Source organism: Hippocampus zosterae, chromosome 21 (genome assembly GCF_025434085.1).
Source record: "Hippocampus zosterae strain Florida chromosome 21, ASM2543408v3, whole genome shotgun sequence".
Classification (NCBI taxonomy): Eukaryota; Metazoa; Chordata; class Actinopteri; order Syngnathiformes; family Syngnathidae; genus Hippocampus; species Hippocampus zosterae.
The window spans coordinates 1,848,669-1,867,143 of NC_067471.1; the positions used below are offsets into that span (position 1 = coordinate 1,848,669).

The 18,475-nt window shown below is 43.6% G+C and overlaps 1 protein-coding gene across 1 annotated transcript in view; it reads right to left on the minus strand.

The window, feature by feature from the left end:
* LOC127594073 (sal-like protein 1) overlaps positions 1-18,475 on the minus strand; it is a 35,912-nt gene that overhangs the window by 11,729 nt on the left and 5,708 nt on the right. The gene's annotated exons all lie outside the window — the stretch shown is intronic.

The following is an 18,475-nucleotide window of genomic DNA, read 5'->3' on the forward strand; positions in this document are numbered from 1 at the left end:
TCGCATTATAAGGCGTCCTGTCCATTTTGGAGAAAATTTTAGACTTTTAATGGCGCCTTATAGTCGTGAAAATACGGTACATGGAAACCTGTAACCACTTTAAATAGCACACCCACCTTATGCAGTGTTTTCTATGGTATTGCTAATTTATCACATTTATTCTACAAATATATTGCTAATGCTATATTTTATATAACACTTATATTGAACTATGTACAGTACTTCAGACTGCAAATTTCCCCAGTGTGGGACAAATAAAGGTTACCGTATATTCACGACTATAAGGCGTCATTAAAAGTCTTAAATTTTCTCCAAAATGGACAGGACGCCTTATGATGCGGAGCGTCTTGTGTATGCGCTGAGTTCCAAAATCTGACTGACAGCCGACACGCTGTTTATATAGAGAAAAGGCGGAAGTGACTGTGGACAGGTATGCGGCAAAAAAGTCGGCCAATCAGTGAAGGGTGGGCGTGTATATATACATATATGGAGAGGGAGAGAGAGAGAGAGAGAAGGCAGACGTGAGAAAGGAAAGGCATGCGGGGGAGAAAACCGCCAATGAGAGTGAAGGGTGGGCGTGTAAGTGGACGCTAAAGGGACGCCCCAAGCAGGTACCAACACCTGTATAGAGTGTGGCAATGTGCATTGTTGCAAAACAACTTCGGTTTTGGTTTCTAAGAACCCCCGAAAATAAATTCTACAAAGAGACACGCCTACGAACCTCAGTTCAAACTTCAAGCCACCGGTTATGCTTTTGGCATGCGTGCCCATCTCACAGCAGCGGTGAAAAACCAAGTCAAGCAAATGAACTCTGAGCTTGCTGTTATTCCCGGACGCTTGACTAAAGAACTCCAACCGCTCGCTGGACATCGGCATCAACCGGGCGTTCAAAGTAAAGTTGCGAACGGCATGGGAACAATGGATGATCGATGGCAAACAACTTTACAAAGAGTGAGAGGCAGCGCTGGGCGAGTTACGCCACAATTTGCGAATGGATTGTGGCTGCTTGGACGAACGTGTCTGCTTGCACTGTTGTTCGAGTTTTTGGCAAAGCCAGCACATTTCTGTGGAGCCACATGGCAATGAGAGTGACTCTGACAACAAGAGGGAACACGCCGTTTTTGATTGATTACCGGTACTTGCACAATTGTTCGAGTCTGATACAGAGGATGAGGACTTTGATGGATTTCTGGGTGATGATTGATCAAAAAACGTGAGTATATTGTACGATGGCTAAATACAACGGAACTCAGTTTTGCTTCTGTTGCCTTTTTAAAAACGTTTTTTAGCTTGTATCTGTATGTCTTGGCATGCTACCGTATGCTTCAAGCTAACGTGTTTTTAGCGTGCGCGCATGCATGCCGTACGTTTAAGCTGGCGTATGTTTTACCACTTTAAAACTGCGGCCAATAATACAGTGCATTTTGTCTATGTGTAAAATACAGAAATAGCACCCATTAATGAGACTGCGCCGAACCATACAGTGCAGCGAATGGTCGTGAAAATACGGTATCTTATCTTAGAATTATGGTTTAGATTTAGAACGAAGGCTATTAGAAGAGCCAGATTAATCAATCAAAGTGAATTTGGATAGCACTTTTCAAACATAAAAGTGCAACTGAAAAGTGCAATTAAAAAAAAAAAATTTACAACACAAAAGGAGGACCCTTCTCCTCCCTCCACAACATACACAGATACATATCACCAGATGCCAATGCACACAGACTTTAACGTGTTAATAAGAGTCTTATAAATAAAATGCCACCAGCATTTCAAGACAAACACATTTTGTGTTTGACAAAAAGTACAGTAAACATTCCCATCCCCGGAATTCTATGAAAAGGAATTTCCTTCACCCGGAATAAAAACCTATGCATGAACATTTTGACTACGATATTACATGTTATGGGAACTTACTCCACGAGCCATAACCCGGATGGAGACGGAAGGCCGCAGCCAGCTTAAATACACGCAAAGCCCACCCGATGCGATGGAAAGACACGACAGAAGACACGTTTTCACTTCGCCTTTTTCTATGATCAGATCTGAAACGACGACGTGTAAGTAAGTTTATATATGCGTGCGTTTTACTGTAATTGCGAAAGATTTTAACTTTATTCACTTGCGTCCTGGAGATCTTGGCATTGAAACAGAACTGTAATGACTGCAGCGGAGCGAGTGAAATGCATCCGTTTGAGCGAGGCTGGAGTCGGAAAGAGGCAAATCTACGAAACTCAACTCAACTGTATTTATAGAGCACTTTCAAACAGCCATCGCTGCATGCAAAGTGCTGTACATGGAGAAATTAACATATACAACAGTAAAGCAAATCCGTAAAGATGGTAGAAAGCACCGAACAGCAAAACCAAGAACAAATCTAAGTCATGCTGAGTATATTGCCAAAGAGTACAAGTGAGTTTTGAGGCGGGTTTTAAAGATGGTCAGCGACGAGGCTTGCCGAATGTTCAGTGGGAGGTCGTTCCAGAGAGAGGGACCAGCAACAGAAAAGGTTCGATCCCCTCTGAGCCTCAGTTTAGTTCTTGGTACTTCTGATAATGTCTGGTCCACAGCGGTGATCAACGGGACAGTTACTTGCAACTAGTAAGAAAACTCTATGACACGCAGGCAAACATTGTCATAAACCAAAGAATGCATCCAACAAAACAATCCAGAATAGACGCATTTTTTCCCAAGACAGAAAAAAAAACATTAAAATACTGTACGTATTGTAATGTTGTGATTTTTTTGGATACAGCTGTATTGCAGTTTTTGTGATATAAACAGTTTTTGGACAGTATACAGTATTTTTACATTTTATTGATTGGGTTGTTACACGTGCATTTTGTCAACATAACTGCAGGTTCAAAAAGGACATACATCATGCTCATTTCCCAAATGAGGAATTTGGGAAATGAGCCTGTAAATGTAAAAGGAAATTCAGAAATTATAAAAAATGTGTGAGTAATCACGATTAATGTTTTAGTTCATTTGAGTTAATTATGACAGTTCCATTTTTAATTAGATTTAATATTTTAATCGTTGGGCGGCCCGGTAGTCCAGTGGTTAGCACGTCGACTTCACAGTGCAGAGGTACCGGGTTCGAATCCAGCTCCGGCCTCCCTGTGTGGAGTTTGCATGTTCTCCCCGGGCCTGCGTGGGTTTTCTCCGGGTGCTCCGGTTTCCTCCCACATTCCAAAAATATGCTTGGCAGGCTGATTGAACACTCTAAATTGTCCCTAGGTGTGAGTGTGAGTGCGAATGGTTGTTCGCTTCTGTGTGCCCTGCGATTGGCTGGCAACCGATTCAGGGTGTCCCCCGCCTACTGCCCGAAGACAGCTGGGATAGGCTCCAGCACCCCCCGCGACCCTAGTGAGGATCAAGCGGTTAGGAAGATGAATGAATGAATTTTAATCGTTTGACAGCTCTAATATATATGTGTGTGTGTGTGTATATATGTATATATATATATATATATATATATATATATATATATATATATATATATATATATGTATATCGGCTTGCGTACAGTCTCAGGGTGCTGGATTTGGGATGGAACCCTCCATGCATGGTTAGGAGCTTTCGGGTCTTAACGTCCGTGGTCTGAATCTCTTCCTTTGGCCACCTTATTATTACTGCAGGGTATCTGATCACTGGCAGGGCATAGCTGTTTATTGCCCGGGTCTTATTCTTGCCATTGAGCTGGCTTCTTAGGACTTGCCTCACTCGCTGGAGGTATTTGGCCGTAGACGCTTTCCTTGTTGCCAGTTCGAGGTTGCCATTGGCTTGTGGTATGCCAAGGTACTTGTAGCTGTCCTCAATGTCTGCTATTGTTCCTTCAGGGAGTGAGACCCCTTCAGTGCGGAATACCTTTCCTCTCTTAGTCACCATCCGACTACATTGCTCAAGCCCGAATGACATCCCAATGTTGCTGCTGTAGATCCTGGTTGTGTGGATCAGGGAATCTATGTCCCTTTCGATCTTAGCATACAGCTTTATGTCATCCATTTAGAGGAGGTGACTGATTGTAGCTCCATTTCTGAGGCGGTATCCATAGCCTGTCTTGGTGATTACTTGGCTTAGGGGGTTCAGTCCTATGCAGAACAGCAATGGGGAGAGTGCATCACCTTGGTATATGCCACATTTGATGGACACTTGGGTCAGTGGCTTGCCATTGCCTTTAAGTGTGGTTTTCCACATCCTCATCAAGTTCGCAACGAAGGCTCTTAGGGTCCTGTTCACCTTATACACCTCCAAGCATTCAGTGATCCATGTATGTGACATCGAGTCATAGGCTTTCTTGTAATCAATCCAAGCTGTGCACAGGTTGGTACGTCGAGACCTGCAGTCTTGTGCGACTGTTCTGTCAACCAGGAGCTGATGTTTGGCTCCTCTGGTATCTCTACCAATGCCCTTCTGTGCTTCATTCATATATTATATATATATGGCTGGATACCTCAGTTGGTAAGGCATCGGTTTGGCGTACGGGAGACGATGGTTCGAATCCCGCTTGGGGCAAAAAATTAGCACATACCACCATCCAGTGTGGGTCCTTGGGCAAGATCCTTTACGCTAATACAATGATGAGAGTCAATAAAACGAATGACATTCCAGACGTCCGGCCAAACAAGGTCTGCGTCAGAGCACCTTGATGAAAAATGGGCTACTGGAACAAAGCGGAGATGGGCGAGATGCGATAACATGGCTCTGTTGGAATGCTACTACTCAAGCAACCCTAGTCAGAGGGGTTACATGCAGAGAATGTGGGCTAAATGGTTACTTCGGAATCCACAGTCACGGTTGACCACAAAACAACTAGTAGCTCAGTGTTCCAACATCCACAAACAGCAACTGCTGTCACAACTCGAGATTGATGAGGTACAACGCAGGTTCCATGGTGAAGGGCCCCAGGCTGCCAGATCAGAGAAGGAGGCCATACCAGGTTACCATGGAAAAGACGGTTGGAGGCTAAGATTAAGGCGGAAAGATGTGAGTCAACTGGCAGAGGCCCAGAGAGGTGTGATGAAAAGGCAGATACCCGAGAGGTACATCCAGATGACCATACCTGAAGCACTCGAAACTGCCAAACAAAGGCTCCAAGCCTTCCTTGTCCAGCCGCCTAAAGCGGTACATGAAAGAGAATGAGGCCAGACGAATAAACAGGCTGTTTGCAACACAACCTGCCAAAGTGTACGCTCAGTGGCAGGGTCCTAACAACAGAGCTGACCCACCAAGACTGGAAACTGAAAGGTACTGGAAAGGCATATGGGAGAAGGAGGTTGCACATAACAGCAGTGCTCAATGGCTTGTGACCCTGAGAGAGGAGCACAGCAACCTACCTGAACAGAACCCAATTAACATAACAGTGGCAGACATACAGGAAAGAGTCTCAGATATGAGGAACTGGACGGCACCAGCCCCGGAAATGGTCCACACCTACTGGCCAAAGAAACTCAGCACTCCATGAGCGCCTATTAGCACAAATGAACCAGCTGCTGAAGGATGGGACTCACCCAGGATGGCTAACTGAAGGGCGAACTATCCTTCAAAGGGTGCAGTCCCATCCAACTATCGGCCAATAACCTCTCTCTCCACAACATGGAAGCTCATGTCAGGCATCATTGCGGCTAAGATAAGTGGACACATGGATCAATACATGAGCGAAGCACAGAAGGGCATTGGTGGAGATGCCAGAGGAGCCAAACAACAGCTCTGGGTTCACGGAACAGTCACATAAGACTGCAGGTCCCGACATACCAACCTGTGCACAGCCTGTATTGATTACAAGAAAGCCTATGACTCGATGCCACATACATGGATCACTGAATGCTCGGAGTTGTATCAGGTGAACAGAACCCTAAGAGCCTTCTTTGCAAATTCAATGAGGATGTGGAAAACCACACTTGAACCCAATGGCAAGCCACTGACCCAAGTGTCCATCAAATGTGGCATATACCAAGGCGATGCATTCTCCCCATTGCTGTCCTGCATAGGAGTGAACCCCCAAAGCCAAGTAATCACCAGACAGGCTATGGATACCGCCTCAGAAATGGAGCTACGATCAGTCACCTCCTCTACATGGATGACATAAAGCTGTATGCTAAGAGCGAAAGGGACATAGACTCCCTGATCCACACAACCAGGATCTACAGCAGCGACATCGGGATGTCATTTGAGCTTGAGAAATGTAGTCGGATGGTGACTACGAGAGTAAAGGTAGTCCGCACTGAAGGACAGCACAGAGGCTCTCATCCTGGCTGCTCAGGAGCAGGCCCCGAGCACCAGAGCCATTGAGGCCCAGCTATACTACACCAGACAAGACCCAAGGTGTAGGTTGTGCAAAGAGGCACCTGAGACGATCCAACACATAACTGCAGGTTGTAAGATCTGGCTGGGAAGCCTACATGGAACGCCATAACCAGGTGGCTGGCATAGTCTACCGAAACATCTGTGCGGAGTATGGACTGGAAACCCCAAGGTCAAAATGGGAAATACCTCAGAAGGTGGTGGAGAATGACAGAGCGAAGATCCTGTGGGACTTCCAGATCCAGACTGACAAGATGGTAATGGCGAACCAACCAGATATCGTGATCATAGATAAAGGGCAGAAGAAAGCCGTTGTAGTGGATGTAGCGGCCCCAATGATGGAAACATCAGAAAGAAGGAACACGAGAAACTCGAGAAATACCAAGGGCTCAGAGAGGAGCTGGAGAGAGCCTGGAAGGTAAAGGTAAGAGTCGTGCCTTGGTGTTCTGAGCATTCGGGGCAGTGACCCCCGAACTAAATGAGTGGTTGCAACAGATCCCGGGAACAACATCGGACATCTCAGTCCAGAAATGTGCAGTGCTGGGAACAGCAAGGATACTGCGCAGAACCCTCAAGCTTCCTGGCCTTTGGTAGAGGACCTCAGCTGAATGAGGGACGGACACCACCCGAGGGGTGAGACGAGGATTTATATATACCGTATTTTCACGACTATAAGGCGCCATTAAAAGTCTAAAATTTTCTCCAAAATGGACAGGACGCCTTATAATGCGATGCTTCTTTTATATGAGCTGAGTTCCAAAATCTGGCTGAGACCTGACACGCTGTTTATATAGAGAAAAGGCGGAAGTGAGGTCGGCCAATCAGTGAAGTGCGGGGAAGAGGTCGGCCAATCAGTGAAGCGCGTCCGCACACTTATATGTAAATTTGGAGAGAGAGAAAATGTGTACGTGAGTGACGACACGCACGCATATGTAAGTGGACGCTAAAGGCACGCCTCTAGCAGGTACCAGCACCTGTATAAAATGTGAGTATGTGCATTATTGCAAAACAACTTCGGTTTTGTTTTCCAAGAACCCCCGAAAATGAGTTCCACAAAGAGGCACGCCTACGAAGCGCAATTCAAACTCCAAGCCATCGGTTATGCAGTGAAACATGGGAATCGAGCAGCCGTCAGAGAATTTAATGTCAACGAATCCATGGTTCGCAAATGGAGGAAGCAGGAGAACGAGCTTCGCCAAGTCAAAAAGACGAAGCGGAGTTTCCGTGGAAATAAAGGCGAGGTGGCCCGAGTTGGAAGACCAACTGGAGCGGTGGATTCTTGATCAAAGAGCAGCCGGCAGAAGCGTCTCCACGGTCACCTTTCGACTAAGGGCGAAAACGTTAGCCGAAGAATTGAAAATTGAACATTTTCAAGGAGGTCCGTCTTGGTGCTTTCGCTTTATGAAACGGCGCCATCTATCCGTGAGAGTGAAGACGACCGTGGCTCAGCAACTTCCAGCGGACCACAAAGAAAAGCTGGCCGTTTTCCGCACTTACTGCAGTAAAAAGATTGTCGACAAACGCATCCAGCCTAACCACATTACCAACATGGACGAGGTCCCGCTGACTTTCGACATCCCGGTGAACCACACTGTGGAGAAGAAGGGGACCAGCACGGTTGCGATACGCACAACGGGGCACGAGAAGTCAGCTTTTACTGTCGTTCTTGGTTGTCATGCCAACGGACAGCTGCCGAAAGAAAAGTTTCCAGCCGGCGTCATCGTGAAAGCAAACCAAAAGGGCTGGATGGACGAGGAGAAGATGAGAGAGTGGCTAAGTGAGGTGTATGTTAAGAGACCGGATGGCTTTTCCATGCCTCGCCGTCACTCTTGATTTGCAACTCCATGCGTGCCCATCTCACACCAGCGGTGAAAAACAAAGTCAAGCAAATGAACTCCGAGCTTGCCGTCATTCCCGGAGGCTTGACTAAAGAACTCCAACCGCTGGACATCGGCATCAACCGGGCGTTCAAAGTGAAGTTGCGAGCGGCATGGGAAAAATGGATGATCGATTGCGAACACAGCTTCACGAAGAGTGGGAGGCAGCGCCGGGCGAGTTACGCCACAATCTGCGAATGGATTGTAGCTGCCTGGACGAACGTATCTGCTAGTACAGTTATTCGAGCTTTTGGCAAAGCCGGCATCATTTCTGTGGAGCCACATGACGACGAGAGTGACTCTGACAACGAGAGGGAACCCGGCGGTTTGGATGGATTACCGATACTTGCACAATTGTTTAATTCGGACACAGAAGATGACGACTTTGATGGCTTTCTGAGTGATGATTGAGCAAAAAACGTGAGTACCTTGTAAATAAAATACACCCGAACTCAGTTCGTTGCCTTTTTAAAAACGTGTTTTAGCTTCGAGCTTCAGTGTGTGCTTCAAGCTAACGTGTTAGCGAACGTGTTAGCATGCATGCATGCCGTATGTTTAAGCGTATGTTTTACCACTGTAAAACTGCGGCCATTAGTACGGTGCGTCCTGTGTATGTGTAAAATGCCATTAATGAGACTGCGGCCATTAGTACGGTGCGTCGAATAGTCGTGAAAATACGGTATATATATATTATATATTGCGCGTCGTCCCGCACGCGGTCTGTCCTTCCGTCTGTCCCTTTTCAAAACGTACCTCTTCACCGCGCCGCCACTGCGCCGCTCAGGCAGTGGCTCACTACGATCGCGTGGGCATCTTAGCGAAAAAATGTTGTCTACCCACAAGCATTGCAATAAAATTGTTAGTTATTTAGTAGAGCTAAACATCTCTTTATTTTCGCGATAAGCAATGAAGATGAACAAAAAGTTGAACCAAGCAACAACACTTTTGTGGGCCGAAGGCCCACCTTACCAGCCTTCCGCAGGAACTAGCTGATGAGCCGTCCGGAGGGCGGCGAACCACCACCTTACCAGCCTTCCGCAGGAACGCCCGGAGGGCGGCGAAGCAGCTAGTATATATATATATATATATATATATATATATATATATATATATATATATATATATATATATATATATATATATATATATATATTAGAGCTGTCAAACGATTAAAATATTTAATCTAATTAAAAATGCAACTGTCATAATTAACTCAAATCAACTAAAAAATTCATCGTAGTTACTCACACATTTTTTATCGTTTCTGAATTTCCTTTTACATTTTTGTCCTATTTTTTCCCCATTTTAATGCTCTAATCAACATGGAATCATGAATCAGTTTTCTATGTGCCAAATGCAAATATTTCAATTTTACATAAGCATTTATTCATACATAATCTCTCACACAATATTACTGTCCATCAATAACGGTGAATAAAATATTTTGTCACACAACAGCTGCTTTAACAGCTTTTTTTAAGACATCAAAACAGAGTAATATAACATTGTAAAGTGCACATTAAGGCACACTAGTACTCAGCCTTTTAAACCATTTATTTATTTATTTTAAATGATTTAAACCATGGTTGCATACTTAATTTTTCTCAAGTTTGCTTTGACACAGCAGTCTGTTTCTGTATGTTTGTTGAAGAATAACGAGACACCGGACACCAGTGTTCATTATGTGCCGCTGTATTGGAAACTGCCGGCCGTACAAACAAGCACACGCACTTCCCCCGTGGTGCAGGGGCAAACCATTCTGAAAGGGGGGGGATGGGTTCACTCCTCCTAACACAGTCAGGCTATGTTGATTGTATTGGTTCTTCTTGCGCGGAAGTCTCTCTACGGTTTTGTGTAGACCTCATTTCGAATGACTACACTTGGTTCGATGACAACACTGGAGACATTTTACTTTCGCTAGGTCGCTACCACTGTAGCGCACTGTCACTGTCAGACGAACACAGAGAAGCTCCACCCGCTCTATTTACATGAGAACACTGTAACCTTCCACACAAAATAGTTCCAAACAAGTAACAATCGCGTCAGTGGCATACATCGTATACCTGTATGATACAGAGAGAGAGAGAAGAACATATAACTTTGGTCTCGTCAGTGGAGCAATATGGCAACTTTTTAAAAGTAAACTTCCCATTCATAAACTCTTTAAGTATCCGTTTTTGGTGTCTCGCGCTGCCGTGGCTGGCAAAACAGACATGGGCGTGGACTTCTGCAGCGCGCTTGTTGTTTTGTTTCTGGTGTATTTATAGAGCAACGTAACATCCGCTTGTGACGTGTGCCGCGTTAATCGCGCAAGAAAAATTTTAATCCCGTTAAAATTCATTTAAATTAATGCCAATAAAAACACACTAAACTGACAGCTCTAATATATATATATATATACAGGGTGGCCCACTTAAAAGTAGCCCGGATTTTTTTTTAAATTAAAATATTTTTTTAATTTTTTTCAAAACATGTATTTAATTACGTGAATGTTACAAGTGACCCAAGTCTTTCCAAAACCTGTTTTTATTACTTACAGGTTACAAGAGATGCTGGAAGTGTTCCAAAACTGCTCCGGTTATACACGTTGGCGCTGAGCCAATTTTTGTTTGTTTTAGATTATACACGAACAGTAGTGCTCCTACCTTCTCCGGGTGCGTACCATACCTCAAGAAAATGGTGTTTTCCTTGCAGCAGAGAATAGTGATTGTGGAAGGCTATGTGCGAACCGGATCAATTAAGAAAACACAAGAGGCCTTCACTCGCGAGTACCCACAAACAAAACCACCGGCTAAACGTTGTGTTCAGAGCCTGGTTAAGAAATGGCGAGACACTGGCTCTCTCGCAAACGTGAAGAAGCAGAGACCTAAATTAGTCCGGACGCCCGAAGTTGTCAGTGATGTTCAGCAGCGAATTACAAATAGCCCTCACAAGTCAACTCGGAGACTATCCCAGCAAGTTGGTGTATCACGAACGACATGTCAGCGTGTACTGAATTCTCTGAAACTGAAACCATACCGAATTTCATGTGTTCAGGAACTAAAGCAGCCCGATAAAGCTAAACGCATTAATTACTGTACATGGTTGCTGACTAGCATTGCAGACGGACTTTTGGACCCACTGCTATACTTTATGTCGGACGAAGCATGGTTTCACTTATCAGGATACGTAAATTCCCAGAATACGCGGTACTGGTCTTCTGTGAATCCCCACATGACACGCGAAAAACCACTACATGACCAGAAAATCGGTGTTTGGTGTGCAGTTTCAGGAACACGGATAGTGGGCCCATTTTTCTTTGAATCAACAGTGAATACCGATGTTTATCTGGGCATCTTGGAACAGTTTTACGAGCAACTAACACCACAAGAAAGAATGTACTCCTTCTTCCAACAAGATGGTGCAACATGTCACACGTCCCACATGTCACTGGCATCCATTCATGAAGTCTTTACGGAAGAGCGAACTGTGAGCAAGGGGTTATGGCCACCACGGTCTCCGGACCTGACCTCATGCGATTTTTATCTATGGGGGAATTTAAAAGAAAAGGTGTACGCAAATAATCCTCATACCCTGAACGAACTCAAACAGAACATCACCAACACTATCCGAAGCATCACCTTAGCAGAGCTGCAGTCAGTATCAGCCAACATCCTGTGCCGTGCTCAAAAATGTATAGATGTCAATGGGGGACACTTCCAGCATCTCTTGTAACCTGTAAGTAATAAAAACAGGTTTTGGAAAGCCTTAGGTCACTTGTAACATTCACGTAATTAAATACATGTTTTGAAAAAAATTAAAAAAATATTTTAATTAAAAAAAAAATCCGGGCTACTTTTAAGTGGGCCACCCTGTATATATATATATATATATATATATATATATATATATATATATCAGATTTGTGTTCCTTGAGCCGGTCCTTGGCCTTGAGGACCGGCTCGAGGACCGGGGGGCGGTCCTTGGTCCTCGGCCTTGGCCTCGGAGTCAAGTCCTTGGTCCTTGGCCTTGGCCTCGGGAGTCAAGTCCTTGGCCTTGGCCTCGGATTGCCGGTCCTCGGACACAATGAGGGATTCGAGCCTCGAATAATTACAAAGGAATCTACTAAATCCCCTCCAAGGAAACCCATATTGATGGATTAACTCTGCCGCTTTAAGAGGGGCGGGTCTGCCACTGACAGATAACAGTAGGCGCTTTGTTTCAATCACGGTTTGTTGCGTTCGTGTTCGGCAGTTTAAATAGCGTGTAAAGCCTTTCTGTAACAGTGGTGTCTTTTATTTAGTTATTTTTGTATAGTCGTCACGTTTGTGCAGTTGCACTAGAATGTTTGTTTGAACCATGTAATTTGCATTACAGCTGGAGTCAATAATGTCAGCAGTTCACTTCCGGGTTTGGCCGTTGGGATTTGGAGTCCTTTTGGTTGATTCCAGTTTTGTTTCCTGAATGCTTTCTCATGTTTGGAATAATGAATATTGCTAATACATAGTATAAAATCATGGTTGATTTAATTATTTATTATTATTATTGTGAAGTTGAAGGTATTAATTCATGTAGTATTAGTGGTAGTGGTAATAATAGTCTTACTCAGAGAATGGTTCGAGATTCAACCATCTCGTTACCTCTGCGTCCCTCGTCCTAGATGCATAATTTTCTCACGGGACGCACAGTTCCAGACAATGTGCATTTTTGGGACGCAAAGAAATTTCACAGTCAAAACAAACGAACAAAAAAAACTACGGAAAGCCTTAGGATTTCAAAGTAACAATCGTTACCGGTAGTCGTTTCCAAAAAATTGTTTAAATTTAAAAGTCATCGCACTTGAATTGACTGTGTGATTCACGCGATTTCACTGCACCTGTATGTGTGTTTGTGATGTGGTGTGGTGTGTGAGTGTGTTTCTTCTAATTTACTTTTGTTTTTTGTTTTCGGGGCCGGGGGGGGACACAACAGATGACGTTAAGTGCGCATGCGGGTTGTTATTTTAGTCCGCAAACTGAGGAATCGCGCGGATGAAAGTTTGAGTTGGCGGCGAAAAAAACTCACCAAGGTCTACTAATTACGATATTTAAGAAATGGGAATGCTTGTCTGATTTTTCGTATGAATCGTCCAAAGGGCGTATCACTAAACTCACCTGTGACGTATGCACATAACGCGAGAGCGAAATACGACGCGAGGCACGATTACAAGGCAAATTGGTCATCAGATTTGTACAATACAATACAATACATGCTGATTTATATAGCGCTTTCACAACAGCGGCGGCTGTAACAAAGGGCTTAACAAAACAGTTAACATAAAGTAAAATAATAAACACAACACATAACATAAAACACAGACAGTCGTGCAGTCCTAACCACTTTTCCGTCACACGCTTTGTTGTTTGAAGCAGTTTGAGATGAAAGAGGAGAGAATCAAAGTGTTCTTTAACCAGTGGATCAGAGACATCATGCTCAAAATGTGCACACGTCGGCTACAAGCTAAGTTTCAAAGTCAACAAAGTCAAAGTCAACAAGAAGCTGTAGCATCCATTGACCAAAAAAAGAGATTGGTACACTTCTCCTGTCCCATGGAAATCCATTTGAATTCCAAGCGGCAACTCTCGGTTCCAAATACGCATCGGCGCTCTGCGCCTGCGCCAACGCTCCTCTCTCCACATCCTCGACTTCAGCAGCCATCCATCCAGCCGCAACAACGCTGACTGTCCAACAACGCTGACACAGCCACTGAACAAAACGGGGTTGTGAAAAATGCTCCCCATTACAGACGAAAAAACACAAGCACTCCAGGTCTGTCCAGCACCGACAGTCAATGACGCCGACATTCCTCCCAATCAAAATCTGTGCTGGCACAGATTGTCGGCTAATCGCTGTGAAAAATATTATGAATCAGTATTGGTTATTCTATAATTTACTGGTTGTAGCATGGTAACTTTATGAATAAAATATTCGTCACAAGGTGTAGTAATGCTAATGTTAACTGTTGGTAGAACATGACTGGTACTCGTAAGAGGGAGCATATAACTCCTACTTTGGCATCCCTTCACTGGCTCCCCATTCATTTTAGAATTATTTTTAAGATCCTCCTCTTTGTTTTCAAATCTCTGAATAATCTCGCGCCACCTTACCTCTCTGAGCTCATACGCCCCTACACCCCTGCCCGGCGCCTCAGGTCTGTGGACCAGTCTTTGCTAGACGTACCAAGAACTAAACTGAGGCTCAGAGGGGATCGAGCCTTTTCTGTTGCTGGTCCATCTCTCTGGAATGACCTCCCACTGAACATTCGGCAAGCCTCCTCGCTGCCCATCTTTAAAGCCCTCCTCAAAACTCACTTGTATTCTTTGGCGTTTGACTCAGCATGACTTAGATTTGCTCTTGATTTTACTGCTTGGTGCTTTCTACCGCCTTATTACTTATTACTTATTACTGATTCGTCTTACTGTTTATTGTATATGTTAAATCGCTCCTTGTACAGCACTTTGTATGCAGCGATGGCTGTTTGAAAGTGCTCTATAAATACTGTTGACTTGACTTGACTTGACTAGAACGAATGATGACGTGTTAAATTATTTCGTCAAATTTATCGTAGATTACACATGCATCATTTTGGGAAGAGGATGTCAAGCCACATCAATACTTACCTGTATTAATGATTACCAGTCAATTAATCTTTGCAGTGTGAGATTGGAAAAAAATACTCTGATGATGCCACATGAGTACACCGGTTTTTGATCCATTTATTTTTTTAGAATAAACCTGGAGTACACAGCTGCTGATGTAATGTTCATTCATTGTTAATGCAGTTTTCAAACATTGAGCCATGAAGCATTATACTTTTGAGTTTCGGAATTCTCAAAATTGCCGGTCAGTCAAAATAGAAAAATGGGTTCCCATGATGAATGTTTACAGAACCCAACATTTGTTATCGTGGTTTCCCATTGAGTAATCCGACGGAACCGAAAAATGGTTACCATGAATTTCAGAAATCCTCAGGCCCGCTCCTGAATTATTAAAGTTTTTGCAGCATTTGTTTATCATTGTATTTATATGTTGTTGTTTGTGTTATTATCATATGCAATTGAATAAGTAGACCCTTTCAGAATTTGAAATTTGGGACTCTCAATCCATAATGGCACTAATACTTTAGTGATCAACGAGTCCCTGGGACTCGCTGCCGGTAAACTGTAAAATTATCAGAGATCACCGCTTTTTCTGCAGCCTGTGATTGACTTCTATGCAATAATTTCTCAACTTGTGTTGTCATGCCTGTTGAGTGTTGATTTACTTCATATTAAGAAACAACTGCACTAAAACATCCATTCATAAATGTATACCATGTGATTTTATTTTTTTTCTCTTTATAAATAACACGTACCCTGACTGTTCTACTCTTTGAATAAAAACACTTCATTCAAGCATTCGGGAGTGCAAAGGGTTATGATGGAGGGGTGTTGCAAATCATGAAGACCTGCCAAGTGGTATGATAGCATTGTTTTATACATGTCCTCGTCTAGGCCTCAGTTTCAAAATCAGTCCTTGGTCCTTCGCCTTGGCCTTGCCCCGGAAAATTTTCCAAGTCCTTGGCCTCGGAGTCAAGTCCTTGGCCTTGGGTTGCCGGTCCTTGGAAACAACACTAATGTACCGTATTTTCACGACTATAAGGCGCCATTAAAAGTCTTAAATTTTCTCCAAAATGGACAGTACGCCTTATGGTGCGGAGCGTCCTTTATATGCGCTGAGTTCCAAAATCTGACTGACTGCCGACACGCTGTTTATATAGAGAAAAGGCGGAAGTGACTGTGAAAGAAGTCGGCCAATCAGGGAAGGGTGGGCGTGTATACATACATATATGGAGAGGGAGAGAGAGAGAGAGAGAGAGGGAGAGAGAGGACAGACAAGCTAGTCCGCCAATGGTGAAGGGTGGGCGTGTAAGTGGACGCCTCAAGCCAGTACCAACACTTGTATAGAGTGTGGCAATGTGCTTTGTTGCAAAACAACTCCGGTTTTGGTTTCTAAGACCCCCTGAAAATAAATTCGACAAAAAGACACGCACGCCTACGAAGCTCAGTTCAAACTTAAAGCCACCGGTTATGCTTTTGGCATGCGTGCCCATCTCACAGCAGCGGTGAAAAAAAAAAGTCAAGCAAATGAACTCTGAGCTTGCCGTTATTCCCGGAGGCTTGACTAAAGAACTCCAACCGCTGGACATTGGCATCAACCGGGCGTTCAAAGTAAAGTTGCAAACGGCATGGGAACAATGGATGATCGGTGGCAAACACAACTTTACAAAGAGTGAGAGGCAGCGCTTGGCGAGTTACGCCACAATACGCAACAACGAGAGGGAACGCGGCGTTTTTGATGGATTACGGTACTTGCACAATTGTTCAATTCTTTCTACACACACGCGCTGCCACCATGTTTCGCTCTGTTCTTTACTTTCAAATGTGGGAAAGCTTCACACGAGAGAAATGTTGACTTTGCTGTTGCTACTCCTTCTTTCCGCTCGGCAATGCGTAGCAACTCACACTAGCATGTGATGCATTCAATGACAACTGAGATGTGCAGTCCTCTGCTTCTGATACAGAGGATGAGGACTTTGATGGATTTCTAGGTGATGATTGATCGAAAAACGTGAGAACATTGTACGATGGCTAAATAAAGTACACCCGAACTCAGTTCTGCTTTCGTTGCCTTTTTAAAAACGTGTTTTTATCTTATTTGTATGTTTTGGCATGCTACCGTATGCTTCAAGCTAACGTGTTAGAGTGCGCGCATGCATGCCGTATGTTTAAGCTGGCGTATGTTTTACCAGTGTAAAACTGCGGCTATTCGTACGATGCGTCCTGTGTATGTGTAAAATACAGAAATGTCACGCATTAATGAAACTGCGGCCATTAGTACGATGCGTCGAATAGTCGTGAAAATACGGTATGTATATATATATTAGAGCTGTCAGTTTAGTGCGTTTTTATTGGCATTAATTTAAATGAATTTTAACGGGATTAAAAATTTTCTTGCGAGATTCACGCGGCACACGTCACAAGCGGATGTTACGTTGCTCTATAAATACACCAGAACAAAACAACAAGCGCACTGCAGAAGTGCACGCCCATGTCTATTTTGCCAGCCACGGCAGCACGAGACATCGAAAACGCATACTTAAAGAGGTTATGAATGGAAAGTTTACTTTTAAAAAGTTGCCCGATTACTCCACTGACAAGACCAAAGTTATCTGTTCTTCTCTCCCTCTGTATCATACAGGTATACGATGTATGCCACTGACACGATTGTTACTTGTTTGGAACTATTTTGTGTGGAAGGTTACAGTGTTATGCGTCCATATAAATAGAGCGGGTGGAGCTTCTCTGTGTTTGTCTGACAGTGGCAGCGACCTAGCGAAAATAAAAGGTCTCCAGTGTTGTCATCGAACCAAGTGTAGTCATTCGAAATGAGGTCTACACAATAACCGTAGAGAGAATTCCGCACAAAAGGACCAACTCAATCAACATAGCCTGACTGTCTTAGGGGGAGTGAAACCCCCCCTCTTTCAGAATGGTATGCCCCAGCAGCACAGGGGAAGTGCGTGCGCTTTTTTGTACTGCGGGCAGTTTTGAATACAGCGGCACATAATGAACACTGGTGTCTGGTGTCTCGTTATTCTTCAACAAACATACAGAAACAGACTGCTGTGTTCAAAGCAAACTTGAGAAAAACAAAGTATGCAACCATGGTTTAAATGCATTATTGGCTGTGTACTAGTTTACCTTAGATGTGAACTTTATTATATTATATTGCTCTGTTTTGATTTTATAAAAAAAGCTGTTAAAGCAGCCGTTTTGTGACAAAATATTGTTTTCACTGTTGTTGATGGAGAGTAATATTGTGTGAGAGATTGTGTGAATAACTGCTCCAAGTGAAAAATGTTCAGGTAAAATTGAAAATCGAAATTGTTATTTCAGTAAATATTTGCATTTGCTACATAGAAAACTGATTCATGATTCCATGTTGATGAGAGCATTAAAATGGGGTGAAAATAGGACAAAAAATGTAAAGGGAAATTCAGAAACGATAACAAATGTGTGAGTAATCACAATTAATTTTTAGTCCATTTGAGTTAATTATGACAGTTGCATTTTTAATTACCGGTAGATTAAATATTTTAATCGTTTGACAGCTCTAATATATATGTATACACACACACACACACACACACACACACACACACACACACACACACACACACACACACACACACACACACACACACACACACACACACACACACACACCGTATT